Here is an 8,842-nt window from a genome sequence, read left to right as displayed (position 1 = left end):
ATAGAGTACCACAGTCACACAATGAGGATACAGCTGTGGCTTTGTTACTCTCTAGGAAAGTTGCCATTCCGTTGTGTCATTATTTATTCTTTCAGCAATATTTATTGAGCACTCATGGAATACTAGACAGAATTCCCAGCACTAGAAATAAAAATAACGAAAAAGACCAACAATAAGAAGGGAAGTGTCTGTGTTTAAATGTGTATATACTTACGTAAATGTGGGGGAGGGGTGAACACATGTTATCTGCTGAGCACAATCCCAGAACAAACTGGAAGTTGCCACCCACAAAGCCTGATGGCCTCAGTGCAACCAGGTCTTCTTTGTTTTCTCAGGGCATCCAGTGGGGAGTGAGTCCCTCTGGGACCTCATCTCATCGTACTCCATCCACTCTGCATCAGCAGCCCTGTTAAGTATCAAAGTCTTCAAATGAGATGCAGGGACTTTCTCTGAGGACCAAGTCTGTGAGGGTCACAATGAAACTAAACAAACTGTTCCCACTAGAAATGCAAATTGCCTGGATTCTGCCTCTCAGAGTCTATTCAATTCAGAGGGGAAAAAAAATCTCACAATTTGATGTAGGCAGCTGTAGACCAGCCAGACCCACAGAGCTTATAGGGCAGAAATGGCCATAGCTTGCATCCATCTCATTGAGGATAATTTGGAGAAGGAGTTTTTCTTCAATAATAGAAGACGGACAGGACACAAGAAACAAAGGCCTGCTGGCCACATATGCAGTGAGCATAAAGGCAAGCTGTTTAAATGGACCAGAGCTTTTGTCTTCAGATGTGACAAGCTTTGCCCCAAAGGCTACAGTTTGATTATGTGCAGATTTGGGTCTAACAGTTCTAGACCTATTGTTTTATATGTTAATTGAAAAATTTAATCCAAAATGTGTGTTATCTTTTTTTTTTTGCAGCCATCAGATCACCAAATATATGCACTTCATCTGTCATTAGCTATGACACAGCCAAGTCCTTTGAGACCAGTAACCCTGGTGACTTGAATATGGCCTGTTTCTACTTCCATCCCAATTTACAACTTCTACGTGACAACTGAAGACTCACCTCAGTGGAAGTGAGGGAAAGCGTGTGTTGGTCTGCACATAACTTGCAGTGGATGCATATAACTCTGTATCTACCAAGATTACAGACCTGGTATGCAATTTTCTTATTTGGTTTGTAACACAAATTTCTTAAAACACTTATTTTAGTTCTGCTTTTAGTTTTCCCAAAATGGAAACGTCTAAGCTAAGTTTATTTTTGGTCATAAAACTAATACATGCATACATTGTTCCTGTCAAAGTCTAAACACTTGATGGAGCTAAATTCTCTGCTGAAAATAAACCCATTCCTGCCGTCTCCTCAATCAGGAGAAATATTCCTTTCCAAACTTTTGCTACATTCTCATTCCAAACATTTGCTACATGCTAATCCCACAAACTCATCTGGACCTATTTCTTTGCTTGTGTCTACAAGTGAAAATTAAGTTTCCACCCAAAGTTTGCAGCATCAAATTAAACATCTTTACAAAGAACTGAGGTGTCTGCTATGGTTTTAGTGCTTGTTGCCTTCCAAACTCATGTTGAACTTTAGTTATCTTTGAGTAATAAGAGATGGGACCTTTAAGAGGTGACTCAAATATCAAATCTGTGCTCCCATGAGTAAAATTGGTACCATCTTTGCCTCTTTTCTCTGCGCCTTCTTCTATGTGAAGATGAAAGATCTGTCACTCGAGGGACAAGGCATTCAACATTCCAAGCATAATTGGAATTGATAAATCGGCTGGCACCTAATGTGATGCCCTATTGGGTAGCACCCCTCTCACAAGACAGCCCTGCCTTCAGACGTCTGTGTCCTGATCCTCCAGAGAGGAGCACTGCTACTGGCCCTTGGGAGTACCACAAGTGTTTGTATGAAAATAAGGAACAGCTAAGTTAGCAATGATTAGAGTAATCCAGGAAAGCAAAATTTTGAACATAGTTTCCTTACATACTCCTCTGAGTAGAAAAATAGAAGGTAGAATAAAGTCTGTAAATACAGCACAAACAGCATAAAGTAAAATTTATCTGGCCCAGTAGGCCATAAGGTGGCTTAGTAAATTATGTGAGTGGATATTTTTTAAATCTATTTCATGAAAGTTCGAGTGTCTTGTGAGCTCTAGGCATAACTGCTTAACCTCTGTCAACATGAAGCTCACAGCATTCAGGACTTTCAACAGGCCAGCAACTTACGCTAGGCAGCCCTAGACAGGCCTTGCCTCTTGACTTGAGAGATGACCACTTGGACTGAGGAAGCAGGAAGCATAGGCACAAGGAGCCTTTGGAACTGGGAGCTATATATTCCAGGAGTGAAGCATCAGTAGCTAAGAAAATCCTGCATGCAGAAGGCACCTGGGTCATTTCCAACTATTATCCAACCTGGAGAGATGAACAGGGTCACATCTTTACAGAGCTCCTTCCCTAAGCCCAGCATGAACCTATGTGGCTGAGACTCCTTCTGCAGCACTCTGGCCCAGCACACCAACTCTCACCTCCTCCTAAGATAAACTATTGCATGATGGCTCATGGATATGACTACAGATCTGCATGAGACTAAGGGTAGGCCAAGTTGAAGCTTGCATTGCCCTGAATAGCAGTGGCCATGATGACCTGGTAGCTTGGAACTGTCCCCTTCTGAACCTTTCCAGGCTACTCCCTAGCCATCCCTCCCCGCATCATTCCTGGGAGTGGACAACTTCCCTAGTTCTGAATGTCTTTTCCTTCCGCTTGGGACACCTCACTTTCCCTTCAGGAAAGGCAAGTTCCCCCAGGCAGGATGTTCCCCACCCAGCAAAGCAAGTCCTCAAGAAGTCTCAACAGTGCTGGCAGCTTCAGATTCATAGTGGATACATAGGAATGGCCCTCATCGGAGGGATAACATAATAAAGTCACAGAAGGAACCATTCTCAATTTGGACAGCAAAAGGCTATTTTAGAGACTCATGAAGAGTTTCCTAAGCATTTAAAACTCACCAAATAAACTAGGGTTGTTTTACATCCTGCCTTGAGGTAAGCCTTCCAATGCTGTGCACAACAGCCATTCTCTCTGCAATTTCATATATTCTGGTTTGCACTCTTTTTATTGACATCCATAGATGTATACCTTTACAGAAACCTTCTGATAATCTTAAAGACTCCATCCTTTCTTCTACATTGCTGTCTTTTCATCCTCTTTGTAGTGCTTGGCATGGAACCCAGAGCCTAGCACACATTGGCAAATGATCTATTCCTCAGACACACACACACACACACACACACACACACACACACACATACACACACCCTATGGAATTATTTCTGTTTTTATTATATTAGCCACTATTCTTGTTCTTCTCAGAGATTAAACTTCCTCTGAAGAATGCAAAATCCCACCCTTTCCAAATTCTCCAGGGACATTTTTTGCAACTGTCTTATGTTTAATTTCTGTTCTTTAATTCTTCAACTGTGTGGTCCTAACTAATGTATCTGGTTCTCTGTGGACGATATGTTCTCAATACAGGGAGAAGCATTTATACACACAAAAACACTCAGGAAGATAGTCCAGCCTGATAAACAAAAAAAAAAAATAAATAGGCAATGTAAAGTAAACAAAAAGGAAATGTGACCAGTGAGCACATACAACAAGGCATCCCCCATCGCTGGATGGTAGAGTGAGGTTGGTGAGGTCTACTGCAACCAGAAAGAGTGAGTGGAAAGCAGCGCATATTCAATTTGTGCAAAGGAAAAATCTGCTTACATGAGAGAAATGAGGAGAGAGGTAGGAGGAGAAGGGAGAGCAGGCTGCCAAGTAGTCGGGGAAGTAAGAAGTAGCTAAGAGTCAGTCAGCAGCTGTGACTAAGCCTGCAGTATCTACCAGCACACGGTCCCCAGGGCTAGGATTCTGGCTTCCCCAGTAACTGAGACTGCAGATGGAGCTCTACACTCAGGTAAGGCTGCCTCAAGCAGGACATCATCTTGGCAGTCTGTGTGCTCTCAAGGAGAGAGGATGGAATTGGAGAACATGGCTAAGCTGTTAGAAAAAGTGTTTGTTCAAGTACTTACAGGTCCCAGTGGAGGCCTAGTAAGGTCTCGGGCAAAAAAAATAATCAAAAAAGAAAATCAACCTTCTCTGGTGAGATGGCTCAGCAGTCAAGAGTGCAGAGAACCTGAGTTCTGTTCTCAGCACCCACATCCAGCATCTATAAGGGATCTGATGCCCTCTTCTAGACTCCAAGTCTACCCTACACTCAGGTGCACACACTCACAATAAGACACATCCATGTACCCACAATTATAAATGAGATAAACCTTTAAAACTAGCCTTTAAAAAAAAGGAAAGCTAGCATACACAAATTAAGTATTTCTCACCTAATATACTCAGAGTCATGGTGTTGTGGATTTTGTGTGGTTCAGCTACTGGAATATTCATACATGTATTATGTGACATCCTAGGGATGGGACTCAGGTCAAAAGCCAGAACTCACTCATGCTTCCTACACATCTGTCCATGCAGCTTGGATGGCGTTTTATGCCATTTTTACACAATAAGCTCTACAATACTTCACTCAACATTTAGCACATGAAATAAAGCTCTGTGGTGTGGTGTTCCCTATTGGTGATATCGCATTGGTCCTTGGAGAGATTTGAGATCTACAGCCCTACCTGTGCTCAGTGTTTGTTAGGACCTGGGATAACTGGTACTCACGCTTTGGAAAACTGCAAGGGGTGTTTCTAAAGGCTAGAATGTATAGGCAGTCTATTAAGATATTTCAGAAAAGAGGGTTCATGTAAAACACAAGGACAATGAACAATAGCAGATCTGATAACAACAGCCCAAATAAAAAGCAATCTGTATTATATGAATAGCATAAGAGAGTTTATAACTCACCAGTGAATTACTGGGAATAAAATGTCAATCACAGCAGTACAAATGAGTCTCACAGACAAGACAGTACACCAAATAAACACCTGATGAGAACTCCCAGGAACAGATATAAATGCCTGCTAAGAGGAGCCCCAGCTGTGGCAGGGGTGGGCTGACTGCAGAAGCAGCATGAGCCAGAAATGTCCCTGGTTGAGGAGGGACTCAGAGGTCAACACCTAACACATTGTTAATTAGCACAATAGAAATCCGTGCGCAGTACAGCTGCCAACTGTAACCTCGGAATGAAGGAAGAGTGTGACTTGACCACTAAGTACATTACACCCAGCTTGTTTTCAGCCTGTTTTTTAATCAAAATACCTTTCAAAGGCATACATGAAATCACGAGCTCAAAGGAGCGCTCACTAGATATAATATAAGGAGCTTAACGCATTGCCATAAACGCCTGTATCACAGGAGTGCGTTCTTATGCTCTTGCCTATCAGAATACAGGCTGGAGGACAAAATATGGTATGAAGTTTGCTTCAAAGTTACCCTCAGGGGCTGAGAGACACTGAAGGCACAGGCCACTCTCCATCAGTGACAGCTACCTGAGAGCACATTTTCACTTTTGTTCTACATTTTCCATAACAGATGGTCTTTTATATTATGTCTACTATGTAATACAGTAAAAACATATGAGCACAGCATTCAGGAAATAATGTCAAGAGCATCTCTGTGCACTGAGTTCAGATCACCTCTCCTACCTAATTCCTCTGTAATGATATTTTTTTAAATTAAACTTTAGGAAAAGCCAGAAGGTTAAAAACAAGACTTGGGATAAAGTTCTATTTTAAGACATAGCCTGTGTTTGCTTCATCTTGTGAGGAATGCAGCAATATGAGCATATAAAACAATACCAGGGTATCCCACCCCTGCCCTTCCTCCTCCCGGCCCCAGCCCATAGGATCTTCCCACAGGGACAAGAGAAAATAGACTGATACCCCTGCCCTGAAGGAAGATAGTTGCTAGCCTAGCACATCCCTGAGCTGGCTGGAAGCCTCCCGCCTGAGGCTGGAACTAAGGAAGCCTTCCTCCTGCCAACGCCCTGGAATTGTTATGGATGGCCCTCATTAGTTCATCTCAGCCTCCACCCAGGCTCCCTCTAAGTAAAAAAAAAAAAAAAAAAAAAAAAAAAAAAGGAGGCCCAAGGATACTATTAACACCATCCATACCATCCATGGCTTCCCTTCTCTGTAAATGTCTCTACAGCTTGGATCTTTGTACTATGCTATTTCTAGATGGAAATGTTTATCAGGGATGCTGCAGACCTGAGACTCTGGGGCAACTGTAAGTCAGGACTCTGATGGGGTCTATGGACCATGGTGTTTGAAAACAATAGTGTAAAGACTCCTCAAGTATGTTAACGTTATAGAGAACTCTGAGCAGACTCAACTAAAGCAAAATATAGCTTTACTTCTGAACACTGGATAGCACAGAGTAATTTGTAGGGACCATCGCAGAACATTCTACCACATTGCTTTCTGAATCCCCCTGCCTAGAGTATACACTTGAAGCAGTGTTCTGGAGTAGGATACATATGAGTTTCAGCAGCTCTGTGAACTCTGGAGGTCACATTTTTGAACCTATTATGTGGACTGTGAGGCCATGAGTCTCACAGAGTGGTTCAGGGACCTGAAGCGAGAACAACAGACCTTGGTGAATGTTCAAGATCAGATTTTGTTTTGAGGTAGGATTTCAAATAGCCAGGTTGGATTGAACTTACTGTGTGTCTAGGAAGGATCTTAAATGTTCTGCCTTCTTGCCTCTACTCTTGTGCTAGCATTACACGTGTTGCACCTCATGCCTGCTCTCATGCGGTGCTAGGGAATCCAACCCAGGGCTTCATGCATGATAGAAAAGCATTCTCTTAGCTAAGTTACATCTCCTGTATCCTCTCCCAGGCCAGGTTTAACGTGATGCATATGAAATCTGAATGTGTAGCATTTCTTCATAGGTTCCTTTCAGCACTGTCCACCTCTGTGAAGATGTTTTACATAACGAAAGACCAGGCTTCCTCATTTAAACTGTGAAACAATTATTCTTGAAAGGCAACTCATAGTGAGAATTTTTGTTTCTTTAAAACACACACACACAGAGAGAGAGAGAGAGAGAGAGAGAGAGAGAGAGAGAGAGAGAGAGAGAGAGAGAAATATTATGAATTATGGGAATATGTTTTTATTTTAATCCCAGATGTGGGATATGGAACTGCTTTAGATTGTCCACAGCAGCTGACAATGATTTGCCTAGTGCTCTAGCAGGGGCGTGATTTTGCCAGCAGCAGATAGTTTCAGCAATTGTGTGACATTTGGAATTCTGGGGACTTTTCAGAGGGTATATAAATACTAGGGCCCTGAGAGGCATGATGGGTTGGTGGTAGTTGGTTGATTGGTGGTGGTTGCAGTATGTTAAGTAGGTTTGTTAAGTAGTGGTCCACACAGTGGTCCACAAAGAAGCAGCAAGAAGAAGAAGAAATTAGATGTCCTGATAGTGATCAAACTTTCCCCAAGGAACTCAATGTCCCTAATCAGTAGGAAGTAGTCTAATAAAAATGTCGCCCCCTTTCTTTTCTATCCTTTTTTTTCTCTCCTATCTAGTGTTAGGGGTTTGTAAGAGTGGAAGAAGGATGGAGAAGGGTAGAAGAAAGAAGAACCCACAAAGTAGTCAGATACTGGATACAGCAAGTAGCCAAGTCTAGACCAGAAAACAAGACCAGGTGGGTAGCTTTCATAGCCACACTGCTAGCCTAAGAAATCCAAAATTCTTACAGAATCATACTAGGCAAATTTTACCTTTGCCTCTTTCACTTACTCAGGGACCCCTGAAGGTTGAATGTTCCTCACCACCAGCTCTTTAGAAAGTCTGCGAACAGTCCACACTGCAGTGATGCATAGGTCCACTGCATACAATAGTGAACTTGTCCCAACTGTCATAGCTGTTGACACCACAGGAAAAGTGCCCCTGTCTGGCTCTTGCTGAGGGCAAGGGCCAGTTTGGATTCTCTACAGTGGAAGTCAGATTTTGGGGTTTTTTGCTGCCATTGTTTGTTTTCCGCTTGCCCTAGAATTTTTATTATTTTATATTTGATTTATCTTATTTTTCAATTTTATTTTTATTCTTGAAATTCTTGTTATTTTCCTGTGTTGTTTAACACACGTTCTCATAGACCAAACTGCATCATGAACAGTAGTAAAATATGCATTCTTAATTAAACAATTTATAACACTTGTGAGAAAAATGAGAGGTAGGAAACGCCACAACTTCAGTATCCCGGAGGTAATTATGGCTTACATAAACAGAACATAGAAAACGCATCTCTTTCCTGTCTGGACTCTTCAATCCTGTGTTCTTTCCTTTCTGATTTAAGGGAAATGTACACTCTATATATAGTTCAACTCTCCTGAAGTTCCTGTGGGTTTAGTCTGCATCTATAGAACACAAACTGGCAGTTCCTCAACAGACAGGGAAGTAGTGCTTTAACAATACATTCCCAGGAAATATCCCTGGGCTGACTGCGGAAGGGTGTGTAGACACTGCTATTTTTCACTCCAGTTCTGCATCCACCCACTTTCTGAGTCACTGAATGTGTTCCTTATCAGGCCCTGTCTCCTACCTCCACTGTTCTCCCAGTCTCATGTGAGCTGACCTCACCCAGTCCTGTCGACTCCCCATTTGCTGACCAAATCACATTTTAGGAGAGAAAAATAAAATGACAGAAATGGTTTGAATTAAAAGTTGATTTAAAAATATAGTAAAACTTCATAGAAATGATCAAGAAAGAGGGAAGAATACTAATCCTGGATTAACAATGGAAGAAGATAGATGGAACAGACTAGAAGAAGGGGAGGAGATACAGTACAAATTCTTCAGACAGCAGAGCAATTATTGAAGAATAGTATGGTC

The 8,842-nt window shown here is 42.0% G+C and overlaps 1 non-coding gene across 1 annotated transcript; it reads right to left on the bottom strand.

Annotated features, from left to right (window-relative positions):
* Positions 1 to 917: 917 nt before the first annotated feature.
* On the bottom strand, positions 918 to 1,226 carry LOC117704834 (small nucleolar RNA U85). Its single transcript, XR_004606350.1, has one exon. It is a non-coding gene; the product is annotated as a small nucleolar RNA U85 (small nucleolar RNA).
* Between the last annotated feature and the right edge of the window lie 7,616 nt (positions 1,227 to 8,842).

The sequence above is a fragment of the Arvicanthis niloticus genome, chromosome 2 (genome assembly GCF_011762505.2).
Source record: "Arvicanthis niloticus isolate mArvNil1 chromosome 2, mArvNil1.pat.X, whole genome shotgun sequence".
NCBI classification, from domain to species: Eukaryota; Metazoa; Chordata; class Mammalia; order Rodentia; family Muridae; genus Arvicanthis; species Arvicanthis niloticus.
This window is presented reverse-complemented; position numbering and strand designations above follow the sequence as displayed.